The 24,523-nt window shown below is 44.4% G+C and overlaps 6 non-coding genes across 6 annotated transcripts; all 6 read left to right on the forward strand.

Annotated features, from left to right (window-relative positions):
- Positions 1–22,642: 22,642 nt before the first annotated feature.
- TRNAA-UGC (transfer RNA alanine (anticodon UGC)) lies at positions 22,643–22,714 on the forward strand. Its single transcript has one exon. It is a non-coding gene; the product is annotated as a tRNA-Ala (tRNA).
- Positions 22,715–22,841: 127 nt separating this feature from the next.
- Positions 22,842–22,913, forward strand: TRNAA-CGC (transfer RNA alanine (anticodon CGC)). Its single transcript has one exon. It is a non-coding gene; the product is annotated as a tRNA-Ala (tRNA).
- Positions 22,914–23,427: 514 nt separating this feature from the next.
- Positions 23,428–23,499, forward strand: TRNAA-UGC (transfer RNA alanine (anticodon UGC)). Its single transcript has one exon. It is a non-coding gene; the product is annotated as a tRNA-Ala (tRNA).
- Positions 23,500–23,626: 127 nt separating this feature from the next.
- TRNAA-CGC (transfer RNA alanine (anticodon CGC)) lies at positions 23,627–23,698 on the forward strand. The gene has a single exon. It is a non-coding gene; the product is annotated as a tRNA-Ala (tRNA).
- Positions 23,699–24,212: 514 nt separating this feature from the next.
- TRNAA-UGC (transfer RNA alanine (anticodon UGC)) lies at positions 24,213–24,284 on the forward strand. The gene has a single exon. It is a non-coding gene; the product is annotated as a tRNA-Ala (tRNA).
- A 127-nt stretch (positions 24,285–24,411) lies between these two features.
- TRNAA-CGC (transfer RNA alanine (anticodon CGC)) lies at positions 24,412–24,483 on the forward strand. Its single transcript has one exon. It is a non-coding gene; the product is annotated as a tRNA-Ala (tRNA).
- The last annotated feature ends 40 nt before the right edge of the window (positions 24,484–24,523 follow it).

The raw sequence follows: 24,523 nt of genomic DNA on the forward strand, positions 1-24,523 counted from the left end.
ACAGCTTCCGATATCTGCTGCGTCTGGTGGAAGGAGCCATTTCCAGGCAGGACACGCAGCTCCGTAAAGCAATTTCCCCCGAGGAACGTCTGCTGGTGACTCTACGGTACGTAATGGAATGTGAAGGATTTATATGTTCTTGACATTTTTTAAAGTAACGTGTTTTGGTTTTGTGGGGTGGGGGATTGTAATTAAAAATGAAAAATTCTTTCATAACAATTTAATTAATTACATTTATTTATTTTTCTTCTTGTCAGTTTCCTGGCTACCGGGGAGACCTTGAGATCATTGCATTTCCAGTTTAGGATTGGAGTCTCCACACTGTCTGGTATTATTGCCGACACATGCCGCGCATTTTGGGACAACCTCCGGGAGGAATTTTTACCCATCCCTACAACAGAATTATGGCAGGCCAACGCCCAAAAATTCGAACAAGTGTGTTCTTTCCCTAACTGTATTGGAGCCGTGGATGGGAAGCACATTAGGATTACCAAGCCTTCAAGAAGTGGATCTCTGTTTTTTAATTATAAAAAATACTTTTCCACCGTGCTCATGGCAATTGCAGGTGCGGACTGCAGGTTTCTCGCTGTGGACATTGGAGCGTTTGGCCGTGCAAATGATTCACGGACATTTAAGGAGTCTGATATGGGCCAAAGATTATACGATAACAATTTTAATTTCCCCCAGCCACGACCTCTTCCCAACACCGAAGGCCCGGCCATGCCATTTGTTGTGGTTGGGGATGAGGCTTTTCAAATGAGTGGCAACCTACTTAAACCGTACTCCAGTCGGGGGTTGGACAGCACCAAAAGTATTTTTAATTATAGACTGTCCCGGGCCAGAAGAACTGTGGAGTGCGCCTTTGGAATCCTTGTCTCCAAATGGCGTATCTTATGATCCGCTATAAATTTGAAAATTGAGACAGTGGATGAGGTGGTGAAGGCGTGTGTGGTTCTCCACAATTTTATTATTGATAAAGAGAGAGTCAACGTGGAACTCGATTAACCCATACCAAATCCATTGCCTGATTATCAAGATCATCCTCTGCGGACAACTGTGGAGATTGCTCATATGAGGGACCAATTTGCTGCATACTTTGTTTCAGATGTTGGGCGTGTTTCATGGCAAGATCAAATGGTTTAATTCATCTTTGTATTATGATACACTGTCATGTAAACACTGTGGAGTCCATGTCATTTTACCAGCCTATGTAAGGTTATTTAAATGTTGTTAATGTCCCCTGATTTTCTAATGCGTTGTGTTTTGAAATAAAGTTCTTGTGCCTTTCCGTTTTCACAAAACAAATCTCCCATATGTTTTTCCATATTAAACAAATTTTAAAATCCAATGTTATATAAACTAATGTGTGTCCCACAAAATTTATGTGAGCACCAGTACCCAAATGGACTGTGACAAAACAACAAAATATTTCAGCCGTGTGTTCCATAGTTTTGACATATAACATGATCGGCTCCCACCTTGTCAACCATTTTTAATCTTGCAGACTATTTGCATATGGAACCAGGCTTGACATGGAGGGAGACGATCATGTTTGCACAACTCTACAGAGTTAACACTATTGCACTCAGGATGCTAGTATACGTCCAGAGTCAAATAGTGGCGACACTGTGAACATTGCTACCACCTCACCTGACCAATATTCTTAAGGTACCGTAATAAAACGATTAGCCAACGATACTGACCAGTGATACGACCGGACCGTGATCGTTGTTAGTCGTCGCGTGGTTGCTGGAGAGCTGTCACACAGACAGCTCTCCAGCGACAAAAAAGAGCAAGTCCCCGTGTAATCTGGGTAACCATTGTGTTATGAAGCGCATGGCCGCACTCACGATGTTTTCCCTGTTTACCATTGTAAATGTAATTTAAACAAAAAAAAAAATTCCGGCGTGTGACACGTCCATCGCCGTCACCTTTCCGTACTGTGCCAGCCCTAAAGCACAGCACAGCATTTATTATTAAGTCAACTGTGTGCTCTGCTTTACGGGCGGGAATGACAGTGCCAGTCACTGCGGGAAGATGACGGCGAGGGACGTGGTTGACACCTTTTTTTTTTTGGGGGGGTATTGTTCACTTTTTTGATTGTTTAAAACACTGCGCTAGTAACCCAATATTCCCTTGTTTACAGCAAAGACATCGCTGGATCGGTGTCAAACACGCCGATCCAACAATGACAGCGTGTGATCAGTTACCCCAAAAAATTCCTAATCATTCGCTGACACCTACAATCTCCCAGCAGGGGCCTAATCGTTGGACGATTTCAGAAAAGATAACGTTGGTTACTGACAAAAACCAACTATATCGTTACTGAAATCGTTGTGTGATGGTACATGTTAAAATTGATATATTGATGCTGTTTGTGTTTGTAACATCTCATAGTACAATGAGCGACAGCCCTATAAAAAAATGAAAAAAAATATTGATAAAATATTGTCAGACATTGCACATCAGGTGTTACAAACACAAGATTTGTTTATACGGCGCACGGTGTGATTTGGTGCAAACTTTATTATAGACAATAAAAACTCATTATTTTTGAACAAAATAACAATTTTATTTGGGACACAAAAAAAAAGAAATGGGAAATGTTATGGGGTATCAATATCTGCGATTAAGGGGGATTGATATCCTCCACTTTTGGTGGGTGTTGAGGAGACCGAGGAGGAGGACGAGGGGGAGGAAGCAGCATACTCTATTACACTAGACGGGATGCCGACATCAATCCAGCCAGTTGACGGTGGCGAGACTGCCAACGCAGGAGGTGAGGGAGGAGGAGGGACGACCAGTGTCCTTGGCTGGCAACTCCTGCTCCGGGTAGACCCAGGCTGAGTACTTGGTGTGCTCCTTGTAGACCCAGGCTGGGTACTGGGTGTGCTCCGTGTAGACCCAGGCTGGGTACTGGGTGTGCTCCGGGTAGACCCAGGCTGTGTACTTTGGGTGGTTGTTTTGGGAGCAATCATAGCCAAGGTTGTAGTGCTTGTCGTCTTCTTCTTTTTTTTCCTCCTCTCTCCCTCTGGGTGTGGGTCGGCTTCCCGTCTGTGTGCCCTTGAAGGCCTGGCAGGAGCAGAAGTTTGGGGCTCTGTTCTGTGGTGGCGGTGGCGGTGGCCCTCGGCACGCGGAGCTCTGTGGTGGTGCTCTGCAGCAGGAGTCGGAGCCATGGCAGCCAGCGATGGTACTGCGGGCATTGTAGTCGCTGACTGCATGACCCGAGCCTGCTGCAGAGCAGTGACATATGCATTGTTGCAGGCCTGCATGACCGAAATCTGGAGTTCCGGCGTAAGATGTTCAACCATGCCCTTCTGAATGGCACTAAAAAAATGTTTGGCCGGCCTCGAGAGCTCCGATTCTATGGTTTCAAGACGCCGGTCGATATTGGACATTTTATCGCACAGCGCCTTGAAACCATTCTGGAATACGGTGCTCAAATGTAAAAATTCGGGCAGGATCGCCCTGTCCGAGGCCCGCTGACGCTGTCTGGAAGACCCGAAGGAAGGAGCGACAGAGGCCTCGGCCAGGGGAACATCTGATGGACCGGTTCGCCAGATTGTGGTGGTGCAGACCTGCTCTCGCTGTGGGATGGCTGCGACGGTTCAGATGGCGCTTCACGAAGGACCGCTCCAGAGGGTCGGACAGTCTCGCGGGTGCTGCTGTGTGTTCTGTGAAAACATAAGGAAACCATTAGTATACTAAATATAACATTTCACATGCGTCATTTATTAACTTTACCGGCGGTATCCATTGCCGCCGTTAATATTAACCTATTTTTAATATTGCCCCTGCATATGCCGCATCAATATTAAAAAAAGAATGCATTTATTTATTTCAAAATAGTCACCCATGGTTGCTGTTTGTAACGCCCGACAATTACGCTTATCGACGGAACTGCCATGACGTCACGGTCATGTGACCGAGACGTCATCACAGGTCCTGCGAGCTGAGCAACCATGGGAACATAACCTGCCTTGGAGTAGAAGGTATGCCGTGTCTATTATATTTTTCCTTTTTTTTAAAAAAAAACTGGGATACACATGGATGGGCAATATACTACTCCACTATGAAATATTGCCCGGGCATGGCCAATCTACTATCTTTCTGTGTTCTGTATAGTTCGTATTTCAGGGAAAAAAAGAGGAAGTCAAGCTCACCATAGTACTAATCCCAGAAGGCTCGGAGCACGGAGACGCTGTGTCAAGCGTGAGAAGACCAGAAATGAAGAAAAAAATTGAGGTCACCGAGGCGTGAAAAGTAAAAACTAAATACTTTATTCACTTCAATCAGAAGCAGAGGATGAAACATCAGCACAATACAATAAAAACACTATCTACGCGTTTCAGGTCTGATGTTCCCTGTCACCTGAAACGCGTAGATAGTGTCTATTGTATTGTGCTGATGTTTCATCCTCTGCTTTTGATTGAAGTGAATAAAAGTATGTATTTTTTACTTTTCACGCCTCGGTGAGCTTGCATTTTTTTCTTCATTTCTATACTTCGTACTTGCCAAAATAAATGGCTGGGCAATAAGCTACGTGGCTGGAATATAGTACGTGAATATGCATGTTGTAAAAACTAGGTGTGTGCATAGGTACTATACTTACTCTCTGCTGTCAAGGACCGGTCGCAAGAACTGCAAAATACGGTTATATTTGTAGACAGAGGTCCTTGACGCTGCAGAACCACTACGGATCTGTCCCTCCTTTTTCAGGCCCCTCTTGAAACGGTCCTTCATGGAGCGCCATCTGGTCTTCAATTGTTTAACTGTGTATAAATTAAAAAAAAAAAAAATTAGTTTTAGAGAAAATATTGAAAATGATAACGCAACCGTGTGCAATCCCAATAGAAGACATCACAGACGGTTGTGTAATCCTGGCATGATGGGTCACAGCAGCATTTTGGAAATACTTACGAAATTTAGCTTTGCCCACGGGGGAAGCGCTGTCGAAGCCATCCCACAGCGATTGTGCCACCTCAATCCACAAACGGCGCAACACGCCCTGGTCCGCGTGGCGGGGGTCACGGCTGTCCCACAACGGGCCCCGTTCCTCTATGGATGCCACCATCATGTCAATGTCCAGTGGGTCATCATGGGCCCGTTGTGAAACCTAGAATAAATGGAAAATATTAATGTTTGTAAGATAAAAATTGTTGTCCCTACCTCCTCCACCACCACCTACCACCTCCACCACCCCCCCCACCATCCCCCATACCCGCAAAAACAAAAAACTTAAAGAAAAAAAAGGAATAGGTTTGACATAAAAACTTACTCGCCGTCCTGCAACCACAGCTTGGTCCCGTGGTCTCTGCTCCTGCTGCCTCTGTTCCTCCTGGCTCTCCTCACTTGAAGAAGCCTGTAAAATAGTTTACAAAAAGTTGAGTGACCCATCTACAAATGACAGCGAATAGTAAGCAACAGTAGATCATGTACTCACCGGACTCCTCAGCGGTGGGGTGTGGCTTGAGTCGCTGGCCATGACTAATGCAATTCTGAAATAAAGAACAAAATAAAATGTATCCTATGCACAATACAGTGGAACATAGTAAAATATATTAAAAAAAAAAAACCATTTACATTTCAACCACAAAGAACATTGCACTCCAACTGAACTAACACTGAGCAAACAACACTGCCACATTGATTAAAAAAAACAATGGCAGAGACAACACAATGCCAGAGTAAACAAAAGCCTAAAGATAACAAAACAAATACACAACAGACCTTATGTCGTAATCCAAAAAGAGAGTTTTGTTTAAAACAAATGTACAGTATGTGTTATGTTTGCTAATGACAGGTGTTATGAAGGCAATCCAGAAACACAGTGTGCTTAGCGATCAGAGCGCACACAGTGATCTGACAAATACCCAAAAATACAAGAACGAGCTCTGAGACGTGGAAACTCTGTAGACTGCACACCTGATCCTATCCTAAACACAACTAAAAGCGGCTGTGGATTGCGCCTAACAACTACCTAGGCAACTCGGCACAGCCTAAGAAACTAGCTAGCCTGAAGATAGAAAAATAGGCCTGACTTGCCCCAGAGAAATTCCCCAAAGGAAAAGGCAGCCCCCCACATATAATGACTGTGAGTAAGATGAAAAGACAAAACGTAGGGATGAAATAGATTCAGCAAAGTGTGGCCCGATATTCTAGGACAGAGCGAGGACAGTAAAGCGAACTTTGCAGTCTACAAAAAACCCTAAAGCAAAACCACGCAAAGGGGGCAAAAAAAACCCACCGTGCCGAACTAACGGCACGGCGGTACACCCTTTGCGTTTCAGAGCTTCCAGCAAAACAAAAGACAAGCTGGACAGAAAAAAAAGCAACAAAAAAACAAAAAGCACTTAGCTATACAGAGCAGCAGGTCACAGGAACAATCAGGAGAAGCTCAGATCCAACACTGAAACATTGACAAGGAGCAAGGATAGCAGCATCAGGCGGAGTTAAGTAATGAAGCAGTTAACGAACTCACCAGAACACCTGAGGGAGGAAGCTCAGAAGCTGCAGTACCACTTGTGACCACAGGAGTGAATTCAGCCACAGAATTCACAACAGTACCCCCCGCTTGAGGAGGGGTCACCGAACCCTCACCAGAGCCCCCAGGCCGACCAGGATGAGCCGCATGAAAGGCACGAACAAGATCGGAAGCATGAACATCAGAGGCAAAAACCCAGGAATTATCTTCCTGAGCATAACCCTTCCATTTAACCAGATACTGGAGTTTCCGTCTAGAAACACGAGAATCCAAAATCTTCTCCACAATATACTCCAATTCCCCCTCCACCAAAACCGGGGCAGGAGGCTCAACAGATGGAACCATAGGTGCCACGTATCTCCGCAACAACGACCTATGGAATACATTATGTATGGAAAAGGAGTCTGGGAGGGTCAAACGAAAAGACACAGGATTGAGAACCTCAGAAATCCTATACGGACCAATAAAACGAGGTTTAAATTTAGGAGAGGAAACCTTCATAGGAATATGACGAGAAGATAACCAAACCAGATCCCCAACACGAAGTCGGGGACCCACACGGCGTCTGCGATTAGCGAAAAGTTGAGCTTTCTCCTGGGACAAGATCAAATTGTCCACTACCTGAGTCCAGATCTGCTGCAACCTATCCACCACAGAATCCACACCAGGACAGTCCGAAGACTCAACCTGTCCTGAAGAGAAACGAGGATGGAACCCAGAATTGCAAAAAAATGGAGAAACCAAGGTAGCTGAGCTGGCCCGATTATTAAGGGCGAACTCAGCCAACGGCAAAAAGGACACCCAATCATCCTGGTCTGCAGAAACAAAACATCTCAGATATGTTTCCAAGGTCTGATTGGTTCGTTCGGTCTGGCCATTAGTCTGAGGATGGAAAGCCGAGGAAAAGGATAGGTCAATGCCCATCCTACCACAAAAGGCTCGCCAGAACCTTGAAACAAACTGGGAACCTCTGTCAGAAACAATATTCTCAGGAATGCCATGCAACCGAACCACATGCTGAAAAAACAAAGGTACCAAATCAGAGGAGGAAGGCAATTTAGCCAAGGGCACCAGATGGACCATTTTAGAAAAGCGATCACAGACCACCCAAATGACTGACATCTTTTGAGAAACGGGAAGGTCAGAAATGAAATCCATCGAAATATGTGTCCAAGGCCTCTTTGGGACCGGCAAGGGCAAAAGCAACCCACTGGCACGAGAACAGCAGGGCTTAGCCCTAGCACAAATCCCACAGGACTGCACAAAAGTACGTACATCCCGTGACAGAGATGGCCACCAGAAGGATCTAGCCACTAACTCTCTGGTACCAAAGATTCCAGGATGACCAGCCAACACCGAACAATGAAGTTCAGAGATAAGTTTATTAGTCCACCTATCAGGGACGAACAGTTTCTCTGCTGGACAACGATCAGGTTTATTCGCCTGAAATTTTTGCAGCACCCGCCGCAAATCAGGGGAGATGGCAGACACAATGACTACTTCCTTGAGGATACCCGCTGGCTCAGATAAACCCGGAGAGTCGGGCAAAAAACTCCTAGACAGAGCATCCGCCATCACATTTTTAGAGCCCGGAAGGTGCGAAATCACAAAGTCGAAGCGGGCAAAAAATAACGACCAACGGGCCTGTCTAGGATTCAAGCGCTTGGCAGACTCGAGATAAGTCAAGTTCTTATGATCAGTCAATACCACCACGCGATGCTTAGCTCCTTCAAGCCAATGACGCCACTCCTCGAATGCCCACTTCATGGCCAGCAACTCTCGATTGCCCACATCATAATTACGCTCAGCGGGCGAAAACTTCCTGGAAAAGAAAGCACATGGTTTCATCACTGAGCAATCAGAACCTCTCTGTGACAAAACCGCCCCTGCTCCAATCTCAGAAGCATCAACCTCGACCTGGAACGGAAGAGAAACATCTGGCTGACACAACACAGGGGCAGAACAAAAACGACGCTTCAACTCCTGAAAAGCTTCCACAGCAGCAGAAGACCAATTAACCAAATCAGCACCCTTCTTGGTCAAATCGGTCAATGGTTTGGCAATGCTAGAAAAATTACAGATGAAGCGACGATAAAAATTAGCAAAGCCCAGGAACTTTTGCAGACTTTTCAGAGATGTCGGCTGAATCCAATCCTGGATGGCTTGGACCTTAACTGGATCCATCTCGATAGCAGAAGGGGTAAAGATGAACCCCAAAAATGAAACTTTCTGCACACCGAAGAGACACTTTGATCCCTTCACAAACAAAGAGTTAGCACGCAGGACCTGAAAAACCATTCTGACCTGCTTCACATGAGACTCCCAATCATCTGAGAAGATCAAAATGTCATCCAAGTAAACAATCACGAATTTATCCAGATACTCACGGAAGATGTCATGCATAAAAGACTGAAACACCGATGGAGCATTAGCAAGTCCGAACGGCATCACTAGATACTCAAAATGACCCTCGGGCGTATTGAATGCAGTTTTCCATTCATCTCCTTGCCTGATTCTCACCAGATTATACGCACCACGAAGATCTATCTTAGTGAACCAACTAGCCCCCTTAATCCGAGCAAACAAGTCAGATAACAATGGCAAGGGATGCTGAAATTTAACAGTGATCTTATTAAGAAGGCGGTAATCAATACACGGTCTCAGCGAACCATCCTTCTTGGCTACAAAGAAGAACCCTGCTCCCAGTGGTGATGACGATGGGCGAATATGTCCCTTCTCCAGGGATTCCTTCACATAACTGCGCATAGCGGCGTGTTCGGGCACGGATAAATTAAATAATCGACCTTTAGGGAATTACTACCAGGAATCAAATTGATAGCACAATCACAATCCCTATGCGGAGGTAGAGCATCGGACTTGGGCTCTTCAAATACATCCTGATAATCAGACAAGAACTCTGGGACCTCAGAAGGGGTGGATGACGAAATCGACAAAAATGGAACATCACCATGTACCCCCTGACAACCCCAGCTGGATACCGACATGGAATTCCAATCCAATACTGGATTATGGGTTTGTAGCCATGGCAACCCCAACACGACCACATCATGCAGATTATGCAACACCAGAAAGCGAATAACTTCCTGATGTGCAGGAGCCATGCACATGGTCAGCTGGGCCCAGTATTGAGGTTTATTCTTGGCCAAAGGTGTAGCATCAATTCCTCTCAATGGAATAGGACACCGCAAAGGCTCCAAGAAAAACCCACAACGTTTAGCATAATCCAAATCCATCAGATTCAGGGCAGCGCCCGAATCCACAAACGCCATGACAGAAAACGACGACAAAGAGCATATCAAGGTAATGGACAGAAGGAATTTGGACTGTACAGTACCAATGACGGCAGACCTAGCGGACCGCTTAGTGCGCTTAGGACAATCAGAAATAGCATGAGTGGAATCACCACAGTAGAAACACAGACCATTCAGACGTCTGTATTCCTGCCGTTCAACTCTAGTCATAGTCCTATCGCACTGCATAGGCTCAGGTTTAACCTCAGGCAGTACCGCCAAATGGTGCACAGATTTACGCTCGCGCAAGCGTCGACCGATCTGAATGGCCAAAGACAAAGACTCATTCAAACCAGCAGGCATAGGAAATCCCACCATGACATCCTTAAGAGCCTCAGAGAGACCCTTTCTGAACAAAGCTGCCAGCGCAGATTCATTCCACTGAGTGAGTACTGACCATTTCCTAAATTTCTGACAATATACTTCTATATCATCCTGACCCTGGCACAAAGCCAGCAAATTTTTCTCAGCCTGATCCACTGAATTAGGTTCATCGTACAGCAATCCGAGCGCCAGGAAAAAACGCATCGACACTACTCAATGCAGGGTCTCCTGGCGCAAGAGAAAATGCCCAGTCTTGAGGGTCGCCGCGCAAAAAAGAAATAATAATCAAAACCTGTTGAATAGGATTACCAGAAGAATGAGGTTTCAAGGCCAGAAATAGCTTACAATTATTTTTGAAACTTAGAAACTTAGTTCTATCTCCAAAAAACAAATCAGGAATAGGAATTCTTGGTTCTAACATAGATTTCTGATCAATAGTATCTTGAATTTTTTGTACATTTATAACGAGATTATCCATTGAAGAGCACAGACCCTGAATATCCATGTCCACACCTGTGTCCAGAATCACCCAAATGTCTAGGGGAAAAAAAAAAGTGAACACAGAGCAGAAAAAAAAAAAAAATGATGTCAGAACTTTTTCTTTCCCTCTATTGAGAATCATTAGTTAGGCTCCTTGTACTGTTATGTTTGCTAATGACAGGTGTTATGAAGGCAATCCAGAAACACAGTGTGCTTAGCGATCAGAGCGCACACAGTGATCTGACAAATACCCAAAAATACAAGAACGAGCTCTGAGACGTGGAAACTCTGTAGACTGCACACCTGATCTTATCCTAAACACAACTAAAAGCGGCTGTGGATTGCGCCTAACAACTACCTAGGCAACTCGGCACAGCCTAAGAAACTAGCTAGCCTGAAGATAGAAAAATAGGCCTGACTTGCCCCAGAGAAATTCCCCAAAGGAAAAGGCAGCCCCCCACATATAATGACTGTGAGTAAGATGAAAAGACAAAACGTAGGGATGAAATAGATTCAGCAAAGTGGGGCCCGATATTCTAGGACAGAGCGAGGACAGTAAAGCGAACTTTGCAGTCTACAAAAAACCCTAAAGCAAAACCACGCAAAGGGGGCAAAAAAAAACCACCGTGCCGAACTAACGGCACGGCGGTACACCCTTTGCGTCTCAGAGCTTCCAGCAAAACAAAAGACAAGCTGGACAGAAAAAAAAGCAACAAAAAAGCAAAAAGCACTTAGCTATACAGAGCAGCAGGTCACAGGAACAATCAGGAGAAGCTCAGATCCAACACTGAAACATTGACAAGGAGCAAGGATAGCAGCATCAGGCGGAGTTAAGTAATGAAGCAGTTAACGAGCTCACCAGAACACCTGAGGGAGGAAGCTCAGAAGCTGCAGTACCACTTGTGACCACAGGAGTGAATTCAGCCACAGAATTCACAACAAGTATGCACGGAGCAACCCAAAAAACACAATAGATTTTTGAAAGGAAAAAATTAACAACCCCCAAAAATTAAGGGCAGAAACGGAAATACAACACCATACTTTACAATAAAACCGACAGGGCCGGATACAATAAAAGGCCATACTACGCCATACCTCCCAACCAGAAACATACAACAATGTCTTTACACAACCACAGTGCAGAACATAATACACAACTTGCAATACAAATTATTACATTTAATAAAAGGGCGCAGAATCATTCTATACTACCATACTTTACAATAAAACCGACATGGCCGGAGACAATAAAATTCATATAACGCAAGAATAAAACATCACAACTGAATACAAAAAAACACCACCAAACCAATAAATGGAAAAGAAAAATCTATCCTGGAAAGAACAATAATCAAGGCCGCAGACAATGAAACGCCATCCTTTACAACGCCATACATCACAACCAGACTAAAAATACAACAATATCTTTAAACAACCACAGTGCAGAATATAATACACAACTTGCAAAAACAATTTAAAAATAAAACGTAGAAAATGCACAGAATCATTTTATACTTACATCTCTGGACAGCAGATGAAGAAAGTAGAAGAAGTCTGGTCTGATGTGTTGCCTGTAGATGCTGCAGCAGAAGTGACAAACAATCCAAACATTTTCTTTATATATGGGGGATGTTTTTATCACTGTTTTCACTGTCTAGACACTGTCTAGACACTTTTTTGTTTAATTTTATCTAACGACGCATGCGTCGCACAACGCACGCACGCGACGCAAGTGCATTGTCAATTGGTTTCAATGGGAAATTGTAACGCAATGACGACGCACAATCGACGCAAGTGCGACGCATGCGTTTTTTTAGACGCTACAAAAATGCAACATGTAGCGTCTCAGACGCCACCCAGGTGCGGTGAAATGACGCATGCATAGTGCGTTTTTACAAAAACGCACGACAAGGCAACGCATGCGTCCCCAATGATAAAGATAGGGGCGCATGATGAATGCGTTGTCGTGCATCGACGACGCTGCGTCGCATGATGCTAATGTGAACGTAGTCTAACCTGCAAAGGATGTACCATAACATATTTCCCAGCAAAATTCATTTTGGTTTCATTTTAGTGTGTTTTTTGTTGCACCAAACTAGGAGTCAGGAATGCTTACAGTGGCGATCCCCATGATGTCCCTGTGTCATTTGAGCAGTGTTTCCATCATTTTCAGATGTTTTTAGACCTTAAAAGGACCCCGGGGGGATTTCAGTAAAAATACTCGGGTCTCCCATAGACTTACATTGGGCTCGTTGTTCTGTCCGAGTACCCGAGTACTCCAATCTGCTCGACCCAAGCAAAGAGCACCTGAGCATTTTAGTGTTCGCTCATCACTAGTATTAACCCCTTCCCTTCTCATGCTCTGCTCAGTGTGTTCCGGTTGGCATGGAGAGAGGTCACATCACTGATGTAACTGCTGTCTAAACCATATGGATATACATGGTAGATGCCCATTAATGGATTATGATCATAAATGTGATAACTTTGCTTTTTTATTTTTTATTTTGTTGAAAAAAATAAGTAAAAGAGGGTGGGGTGTTTTTATTTCAAATAAAGGACACTTCTCTGTGTCTTTGTTAAATTTGATTATGGGGTAAGTAATGGGGGTGACTGACCCCAGGGCTTGATGTCCGCGAACATAAAACAGCTGACATCAACACCAAAATTATTACCACACTTGCCACCGCACCAACACAAGAGAGAAGAGCCAGGTAAAGCGAATTGAATGGGTACATCTAATGAATGCACCTTTTCTTCCGCAGCTGCGTGCTGCTATTTTTATTCAGGAAGGAGGGGGGGGGGGGGGAAATCCAAGGAACCTTTCCAGTGTGAGAACACCATCCCCCAAGTGTCTGCATTAACTTGGCTGGCTGTTAAAAATGGGGGAACCCCATGCCATTTTTTAAATGATTTATATAAATTATTTAAAAAAAAGCATGGCAACCCCTCTATTTTTGATTGCCAGACAAAACAACGCTGGGGGCTGCAGCCCACAGCTGTCAGATTTGTCTGCTCAGGTTATCATAATAGAGAGGACCCCACATGATTTTTTCATTTTTTTTTAATCCACAAGTGCCAGCTTTTAAATACTCTCATCATTGTACACCTGTGGACGCTACTATCAGTAAGACCAAGCATGCAAGATGATAGTGCTCTCAACTGCCAACACCTGTGACTGTGGTAATTTTTTTTACTGCTGGTCACAGCTTCTGATTCACATGTTGTCATCTGGTATCTGTATGACAGCGTGGAATCTGCAGCGCTCTGACCAGTGGTAATGAACTTACTGCAGATCAGAGCCAGCATTTCTCAAGCTGTCACACATAATAATAATTATTATTATTATTATTATTATTATTCCGACCAGCCATAGTGTAAGGCTTGGGTGTTCATGTAAAGCTGCATGAACCAGTTAACTGCCTAAGTATGTAGCAGTACAGACACAGAGGGCTATTAACTGTATAAAGTGTATGAGAACATGATGCGAGGAACCTGATTATGGTTTAAGTTTTTTTTTTTTTTTAATGGGCCACACAGGGATCGTTAGGTTAATGCATTGAGGCGGTAGGCCAATCTGAACAAATGAGTTTTTAGGGCATGCTTAAAACTGTGTGGATTATTGATTAATTGTATTAACCTGGGTAGTGCATTCCAAAGAATCGGCGCAGCACGTGTAAAGTCTTGGAGACGGGAGTGGGAGGTTCTGATTATTGAGGATGCTAACCTGAGGTCATTAGCGGAGCGGAGGGCACGGGTAGGGTGGTAGACTGAGACCAGAGAGGAGATGTAGGGTGGTGCTGAGCCATGGAGTGCTTTGTGGATGAGGGTAATAGTTTTGCACTGGATTCTGGAGTGGATTGGTAACCAGTGTAATGACTGGCACAAGGTAGAGGCATCGGTGTAACGGTTGGTGAGGAATATGAAACTGACAGCAGCATTCAGGACAGATTGGAGCGGGGAGAGTTTGGTAAGAGGGAGGCCGATTAGTAGAGAGTTACAATAGTCCAGACGAGAATGAATAAGTGATGATAATGATAAGAGCTTTTGCAGAGTCGAAAGTAAGAAAAGGGTGAATTCTAGAAATGTTTTTGAGATGCAGATAAGAAGAGCGAGCCAGTGATCGGATGTGGGGGTGAATTAAAGCTCAGAATCAAGTATGACACCAAGGCAGCGGGCATGTTTCTTTGGAGTAATGGTGGAACTGCACACTGAGATGGCAATGTCAGAGGCAAAGGTAGGTTAGTAGAGAGAGAAAACACAAGGAGTTCAGTTTTTGACAGGTTCAGTTTCAGATAGAGGCAGGACATGATGTTAGAGACAGCGGCAAGAAAATCACTGGTGTTTTCTAAAAAAGTTGGGGTGATATCAGGAGAAGAAGTATATAATTGGGTGTCGTCAGCATAGAGATGGTACTAGAAACCAAATATACTGATTGTTTGTTCAATAGAGGCGGTATACAACGAGAAGAGGAGGGGGCCTAGGACTGATCCTTAAGGAACCCCTACAGTAAAGGGAAGGTGAGAGGAGGAGGAACCAGCAAAAGATACAGTGAAGGATCGGTCAGAGAGATAGGAGGAGAACCATGAGAGAATGGTGTCCTTGAGGCCCATGGAGCGGAGCATAGTGAGGAGGAGCTGATGATCCACAGTGCCGAATGCTTCGGAGAGATCCAAGAGAATTAGCATGGAATAGTGACCATTAGATTTAGCTGTTAGTAGGTCATTAGAGACTTTAGTGAGGGCAGTTTCAGTAGAGTGTAAAGAGCGGAAACCAGATTGAAGAGGGTCGAGAAGAGAGTTATCTGAGAGATAGAAGGTAAAACGGGAGTGGACCAGTCGTTCGAGGAGTTTAGAGAAGAAGGGAAGATTAGAGACAGGTCTATAATTAGCGGCACAGTTTTGATCGAGGGATGGTTTATTAAGTAATGAATGTATGATGGCATGCTTAAATGAGGAGGGAAAAATACCGGAAGTGAGAGAAAGGTTGAATATTTTTGTTAGGTGAGAGGTGACAGCCGGGGAAAGGGACTGGAGGAGATGTGACGGAATGGGGTCACTGGTGCAAGTGGTTGGGCGAGAAGATGAAAGGAGCCTGATTACTTCTTCTTCTGTAACTGGTTCAAAGTCAGAGAGTGAACTAGATGCAGTGAGGGAGGGAGGACAGTGCATGGTATGAAGGAATTGGGAGATAGTTTCCTGTCGAATGTGGTCAATTTTTTCTTTGAAGTAATTGGCCAGATCGTCCGCGCGGAGATCCGTGGTTGGGGCCTGGACTCTTGGGTTGAGTAGGGACTGGAAAGTGTCAAAGAGATGTTTAGGGTTATTGGACAGCGAGGTGATGATGGTGTTGAAATAGGTATGAATAGGTATTAATTATGACAGTGTAGGAAATGCCAGATGATCTGGCTGCCGAACAAGAACAATAACAGACTTCAGGGAGATGCCCATGGTCGGGGTCTGTGTATAGACACTAGGTGTTCAATACAGATCCTGAACTTTACCACTTGGGTTCATCCATACCCGTAACCCAATACTTCCAAAGATTCATTCCTAGTGCCCCTAACCTATGAGGATAAACTATCTGTGGATATTGGATACTCGGAGACCAATTATTGGTTAGAATGGGTAAAATACTCAGCACTCACTATGAATGAGAGTAAATGTATAGTCTGCCCCTAGTGAGATCTCATCTAGGCACGGTGCCCTTCCCGATAAGCAACCAGACAAACCCCATTATTTTCTCCTGCTTAATTCAGCTATTTTCTCATATAAAGGGTGAAAACACTTTAGCGTGTAAACACAAAAACATAAAGGTTAATGGAGTTAGCCCCATCCCAGGAATTACACGTGTTTCTTGAGTTTAACGGGTACCATTGACCTAAAGCACATAGGTTCCTCATATTGCAGTCCCTCCACCACCACTAACTTGGCTGTGCTCTCCTGAATCAGACAGTAGATAGGGTTGACTTGTGATGTATGTGTGGAAATGGTGACTTTTATCCAGTACTGCCAGTGGGATGGGAGGGTACTTATGCTATTGTTAAATTTGTAATGCCATTCGAGATTGTGGCTCCAAATATAAACAAGCTCCACGAAGTGGGCACCAGCATCGCAACTTGTTTTGACCCACACTTGTACATCAATGCTATTGGAGTCCCAATAGGAGTACAAGACAAGTTCAAAGCCAGAGATCAAGTAGCATTGGGTTTTGAATCGCTATTCTCCATTGTTGTAGTGAATACAAATGTGGAGTGGATAAATTATTATTATTATTTATTATTATAGCGTCATCCATTCCATGGCGTTTTACATGTGAAAAGGGGTATACATAGTAAAAAATAAGCACAATAATCTTAAAAAATACAAGTCATGACTGGTACAGGAGGAGCGAGTACCCTGCCAAGAGGGCTCACAATCTACAAGGGATGGGTGAGGATACAGTAGGTAAGGGTAGAGCTGGTCGTGCAGCAGTTTGGTGGAATGGTGGTTACTGCAGGTTGTATCTACTATGACCAACTGTTACATGCTGAATCTAACCAGCACATGAATGTGTCACCCATATAGTTTCCTTGTTTTTTGTGGCTTGTTTGTGTCCAATCGATGGTTTGACAGACAGACCAATCCAGAGAATCAGGTGAAGCTGTGTAGGAAGGCGAGGATAATGTGTTCAGGGGAGCCTGTAGGCGTGCACTTTGGCTGGAACAGCAACCTACTGCCAAACAAGAAAGGAATTGTGAGAGCAAGCTTAATTTATTTCTCTAGACTCCATTTTGGCTATTCTATTTTCATCTCCTGTTTTTTGCAATGAAGTTTGAGCCAGGGTGTGTGTTTTCAGATAAGGAGTCTCAGGTATTCCTGTGTCTAATGGGACTTAAGGTACCGTCACACTAGACGATATCGCTAGCGATCCGTGACGTTGCAGCGTCCTCGCTAGCGATATCGTCCAGTGTGACAGGCAGCAGCGATCAGGCCCCTGCTGTGCTGTCGCTGGTCGGGGAAGAAAGTCCAGAACTTTATTTGGTCGCTGGACTCCCCGCAGACATCGCTGAATCGGCGTGTGTGACACCGATTCAGCGATGTCTTCGCTGGTAACCAGGGTAAACATCGGGTAACTAAGCGCAGGGCCGCGCATAGTAACCCGATGTTTACCCTGGTTACCATCGTTAAAGTAAAAAAAACAAACACTACATACTTACCTTCCGCTGTCTGTCCTCCAGCACTGTGCTCTGCTCTCCTCCTGTACTGGCTGTGAGCGTCGGTCAGCCGGAAAGCAGAGCGGTGACGTCACTGCTCTGCTTTCCGGCCGCTGTGCTCACAGCCAGTACAGGAGAAGTGCAGAGCACAGCGCTGGAGGACAGACAGCGGTAGGTAAGTATGTACTGTTTGTTTTTTTTACTTTTAGGATGGTAACCAGGGTAAACATCGGGTTACTAAGCGCGGCCCTGCGCTTAGTTACCCGATGTTTACCCTGGTTACCGGCATCGTTGGTCGCTGGAGAGCGGTCTGTGTGACAGCTCTCCAGCGACCAAACAGCGACGCTGCAGCGATCCGAATCGTTGTCGGTATCGCTGCAGCGTCGCTAAGTGTGACGGTACCTTTAGCGATAACATATAGGAAAGGAAAAGTAAGGGTATGTGCAGACGTTCAGGTTTTTTCCGCATTTTTTGGGGTTTTTTTCACGATAAAAATGCATTAGAAAATGCCTACATATGCATCCTATTATTTAGAATGCATTCTGCAATTTTTGTGCACATGATGCGTTTTTTTCCGCAAAAAAAACGCATTGCGGTAAAAAAAGCAGCATGTTCATTAATTTTGCGAATTTTCTGCATTTTTCCCGCTATTCTATGCATTTGGAAAAAACGCAAGAAAAAATGCATCAAAAATGCATAAAAACGTGCAAAAAACGCAAAAAACCCGCAAAAAAACGCATGTGGATTTCTGGCAGAAATGTCAGGTTTTTGTCAGGAAAATTTCTGCCAGAAATCTTGACGTGTGCACATACCCTAAGAGTAACACAACTAAAATCTTCAGTTGAGTTAGGCAGTATTAACTTTAGTTAATGAGATGTATGAATGCTAATGCCAGCCATATGTAGAGATAAGCTGAGCCACTTATATTGCTACAATGTTTGTCCAGTAAATGCCTATATATTAGTGACCGATGATATAGTAAACAAAGATCTGATGTGATACCTAAGAGTGTGTCAGTGTGGCACTTTCTGTGCACGTATTTGGATTTTTCAATTTAATTTTATTGTTATTATTTATTATTATTATAGCCCCATTTACTCCATGGTGCTTTACATGTGAAAAGGGTTATAATTATTAAAAAAATTCAATAATCTTGAACAATACAAGTCACCGACTGGTTATATGAGGGGAGGGGGTTATCAAGAAGTAGAACAGGCTGCCATGAAGGTGGTGAGTTCTCCTTCAATGGAAGTCTTCAAACAGAGTCTGGACAGACATCTGACTGGGATGATTTAGTGAATCCTGCATTGAGTAGGGGGTTGGACCAGATGATACAGGAGGTCCCTTCAAACTCTTCCATTCTATTATTCTATGATTCTAGGACCCTGGCTGCGAGGGCTCAAGTCTACAAGTGATGTATGAGGATACAGAAGGTGTGGGTAGAGGTGGTCGTGAAGTGATATAGTGGAACAAGGTTTTGGGCATGTCAGTAGAGGTAGGTCCTCAGGTTCCTTTTGAATGTTTTCATGGCAGGCGAGAGTCTGATATGTTGGGGTGGGAAGTTCCCGAGTTGGGGGGGATGGATGGGAAAAATCTATGCGATTATGGGAAGAGGAGATAATAGGGGAGCAGAGAAGGAGATCCTGTGAGGATCAGAGTTTTCATGCTGGTAAGTATCGGGAGACTAGGTGGCAGATGTTTGGAGGAGACAGGCTGAGGGTGGCTTTGTATGCCATGGTTAGGGTTTTGAACAGGAGTGTCTGGGCAATGGGGAGCAAGTGAAGGGACTGACAGAGAGGCGAAGCTGAAGAATAGTGAGGGGACAGGAGGAGTGAGTGAATGTTAGAAAGGAGGCCAAAAAGCAGGAGGTTGCAGTTGTCTAGGCGGGAGATGATGAGGGCATGCATTGGTGTTTTTGCAGATTCTAGATTAAGGAATGTACGAGTACAAGAAATATTTTTGAGTTGTAGTCAATAGGAAGTGGAAAAGGATTGGATATGTGGCTTGAAGGAGAGATTAGAGTCAAGGGTTACCCCAAGATATTGAGCTTGCAGGACTTGGGAAAGTGAGAAGCCATTGACTTTGATGGATAGGTCAGTTGGAGGGTGAGTGAGATGGGGAAAATGACAAATTTTGTTTTGTCCATGTTAATCTTTATAAATCGAGCAGAGATGAAGAATGAAATACAGGACAGACATTGTGGTATTCTTGCTAGTAAGTAGGTGATATTGGGTCCAGAGAGGTTGATCTGTGTGTTAAACCCATAGGACTCTATGATCTGCCCCAGGCCAAAATTGTAGATGGAGAAGAGTAGGGGTCCTAAAGCTAAACCTTGAAGGATACCGACAGATAGGGGGCAAGATAAGGAGGTGGTGTGTGAGTGTTGTAGTGTTGCTTGGATTTGGCAGTTAGTAGGTCATTGGTGACTTTAGTCAGGAAAATTTCAGTAGAATTATGCAGTAAGAAGACAAACTGTAAGCGGTCAAAGTGGGAACAGGAAGAGAGCTGGGAAGACAGCTCAAGATAGATGCATTGTTCCAGTAATTTTGAAGCATAGGGAAGAAGTGATATGGGGCGATAGCTAGACACAGAGAATCAGTGAAGGGAGGGATTTTTGAGCATGGGTATGATTGATGCATGTTGAATAGCTTTTTAGTGTTGTGTAGCAGGGAGGATATCAGAGATGAAAAGTAGTTTTGTTTTGTTGCAGTGAGTGTGGAATTGAAGGTGGTGAGGGACTGTTTGAATGTGATGAGAGCTCATTGGAGTGGGATCTTTTCCATGTCTGCTCAGCAACCCTGGAAGCCCACGTCCGTTCTTTAGTCAAGCTGGTTTGCAAGGGTTGCCTGTTGATTGTGCAAACATTGGTAAATGTGAGGGGGCAAACAATTCAAGAGCTGTAGCTGTTGTGTTGTTATGTAAAGTGGCATCTGCATCGTGTAAGAGACCTATGTCTGCAACAGGGAGAAGAGATTCAGAAAGTGAATGTAAATCAAAATGTTCGATTTTTCTGTGAGGGTGTGTAAATTTGTGGGGTGGGGGATTGTGCACCTGGAGAGGAAAGGGAAGAGAATGTGAGTAGGTTGTGTTAGAGAGATTAGCTAGGAAACAGACACAGGTAAAGATAAGGTCATGTGTGGCCATCTTTTGTGAGTGGCTGAGGAGATCCATTTATCAAGGCTGAAGGAGGAGGTGAGAGTTAGAAGATTACAGACAGCTGAGTGGGAAGTGTTAATGAGGATGTTGAAGTCACCCATTATAACAGTGGGTATGTCATCAAAAAGAAATGAAGTAGCCAGGTGGTGAAGTTGTCAAAAAAGGTGGTGGCTGGCCCTGGGAGCTGGTAAAAGACAGCCAGATGAAGGTTGGAGGCAGAATAGATGTACACAGAGTGCACCTCAATAGACGAGAGAGCAACAGAGGGTGGCAGTGGAATTGGAGTTAAGGAGCAGTTAACTCACTGGAGAAAAGCGTCTACTGCACCATGCTTGTTGCTGTGGCGGGGTGTGTAAGAATGATAGAATCCACCATAAAAAAAATTAGCTGCAGAGGCTGTGTCAGAGGGGTTGAGCCATGTTATGGTGTTACAAAGGAAAAAAAGTTTGTTTTCAATGAAAAGATCATGAATGTCGGAAAGTTTGCTGTAGACATGGCAAGCGTTCCCAAGATCTCCGGTTACAGGGATAGCGAAAACGGGGACTGGGTGAATATATGGAAGGTTAGAAAGGTTGTGAATATTTGTGATATATTGTGGATGGGAGATAGAAGGGACTTTTGGGATTTGGTAAGAAGGACCAGAATTTGGAGACATATCACTGGCAGTGAGGAGGAGAAGGTAAAGTGTTAGTAGGGGAAAGCAGGAGGAGGCGGTTTTTGTTTGGAGACACAAGATTTTATTTTGAGTAACATTTCTGATGTAGAGGTGAGGTGAATGGGGAGAATGGAGGGAAATAAGACCAGATCATAATTAGGTGTAGGGATCAGTGTTGTTTAGTAGGAAGAAAATAACTATGATGGTGTAAGAGGAAACAAACACAAATGTGGTTTGCAAAGAATATAAAGTCAGTTACCTTCAGTTCCCTTCTGGTTCAATTCTGGTCTAATTCATTTCAGTACACTTAGATGCTGCACTTAGATAATGCATGAGCAGACTAAAGTCTAGGCAGACTTGTTGCTCACAATATATATATGCTCACAAACACATTCAGGTGAGAAGCAGAGGGAGGAGGCCTTCACTCATCTTTATCAGTTAATTAAAGCTCAGCCACATATAGGCAAATGGAAAATGGCCAAACAATTAAGCAGTGCAATTACCAGTCTCACACGTATAAGGAATAAGCAGCAGAGGCAAGAAATATAAGACTTAGGAAAAGCAGGATAGTAGCATCACACATACCTGCAGGAAGAATACATAAATACACATTCTGATTAGAGAGTGCTGATACATGACCGGGATCAGAAGCAGCCAAAACATCTCAGAACGTCCCGCAATAAATGGTGAATACATCAACATGCACTCTGAACAAAACTGTTTAATTCCATTGTAATAAAACAAAAAATCCAACAACACACCGTGTTACTGAGTTACACTGCCATCTCTGCATATTAAACTGATTAAAGTGGGAAATGTGCAATAGCTTTGCATTAAGGACAAGCTTCAGAGTCTCTACTTGGTATCATCAGAAAACCGAGTCCGAGTGTCGTGCCGGAAGCTTGAATAGGTCAGCTGATGTATCTCTAATAATTCACAGTTTTTTTCTAAAGGTGGTTCAGCGATTGGAAGAAATGCTAACCCTTGGCTGAAAAATCTTGACCCGTTTCCTGCAAGTTTCGGAAAGTCGTGCAAATAGCGGGGATGTAGCTCAGTGGTAGAGCGCACGCTTTGCATGTGTGAGGCCCCGGGTTCAATCCCCGGCATCTCCATGGCCTGGGTTTACGTGCAAAGAGCGCACGTCCAACAGGTGGCTGCTTTTGCTTCGCCTTATTTGGTTCCTGCAGGCACTCGGTGAAAGAAATACTTGTGAGTGCTCCACCCCACGAGTAGACTTTTGGGGATGTAGCTCAGTGGTAGAGCGCATGCTTCGCATGTATGAGGTCCTGGGTTCAATCCCCAGCATCTCCAAACTTTTACAAATACGGCTAGAAATCTTTAGCGAACACATTCAAGCTTAGTAGTGTCAAGACTCTCAAGGAATCTTTGATGCTTAAACTGGTTTCTTTGCCAGGTCACATAGCAGGAAGAGGCTTTTTGTCACGGCAGATTCTAAAGACTGCATGCAACCTAAGGCAAGGGCATCACTTTACCACTCAGTGGCATGTCTTCCATGGGAACTGGACTTTCAGCAAACATTGCACAAATCAATAGTACAGGCAAATATAGGCAACTTTCTCTAGCCTGATTAAAGTGGGAAATGTGCAATAGCTTTGCATTAAGGACAAGCTTCAGAGTCTCTACTTGGTATCATCAGAAAACCGAGTCCGAGTGTCGTGCCGGAAGCTTGAATAGGTCAGCTGATGTATCTCTAATAATTCACAGTTTTTTTCTAAAGGTGGTTCAGCGATTGGAAGAAATGCTAACCCTTGGCTGAAAAATCTTGACCCGTTTCCTGCAAGTTTCGGAAAGTCGTGCAAATAGCGGGGATGTAGCTCAGTGGTAGAGCGCACGCTTTGCATGTGTGAGGCCCCGGGTTCAATCCCCGGCATCTCCATGGCCTGGGTTTACGTGCAAAGAGCGCACGTCCAACAGGTGGCTGCTTTTGCTTCGCCTTATTTGGTTCCTGCAGGCACTCGGTGAAAGAAATACTTGTGAGTGCTCCACCCCACGAGTAGACTTTTGGGGATGTAGCTCAGTGGTAGAGCGCATGCTTCGCATGTATGAGGTCCTGGGTTCAATCCCCAGCATCTCCAAACTTTTACAAATACGGCTAGAAATCTTTAGCGAACACATTCAAGCTTAGTAGTGTCAAGACTCTCAAGGAATCTTTGATGCTTAAACTGGTTTCTTTGCCAGGTCACATAGCAGGAAGAGGCTTTTTGTCACGGCAGATTCTAAAGACTGCATGCAACCTAAGGCAAGGGCATCACTTTACCACTCAGTGGCATGTCTTCCATGGGAACTGGACTTTCAGCAAACATTGCACAAATCAATAGTACAGGCAAATATAGGCAACTTTCTCTAGCCTGATTAAAGTGGGAAATGTGCAATAGCTTTGCATTAAGGACAAGCTTCAGAGTCTCTACTTGGTATCATCAGAAAACCGAGTCCGAGTGTCGTGCCGGAAGCTTGAATAGGTCAGCTGATGTATCTCTAATAATTCACAGTTTTTTTCTAAAGGTGGTTCAGCGATTGGAAGAAATGCTAACCCTTGGCTGAAAAATCTTGACCCGTTTCCTGCAAGTTTCGGAAAGTCGTGCAAATAGCGGGGATGTAGCTCAGTGGTAGAGCGCACGCTTTGCATGTGTGAGGCCCCGGGTTCAATCCCCGGCATCTCCATGGCCTGGGTTTACGTGCAAAGAGCGCACGTCCAACAGGTGGCTGCTTTTGCTTCGCCTTATTTGGTTCCTGCAGGCACTCGGTGAAAGAAATACTTGTGAGTGCTCCACCCCACGAGTAGACTTTTGGGGATGTAGCTCAGTGGTAGAGCGCATGCTTCGCATGTATGAGGTCCTGGGTTCAATCCCCAGCATCTCCAAACTTTTACAAATACGGCTAGAAATCTTTAGCGAACACAT

Source organism: Ranitomeya imitator, chromosome 1 (assembly GCF_032444005.1).
Source record: "Ranitomeya imitator isolate aRanImi1 chromosome 1, aRanImi1.pri, whole genome shotgun sequence".
NCBI lineage: Eukaryota > Metazoa > Chordata > Amphibia > Anura > Dendrobatidae > Ranitomeya > Ranitomeya imitator.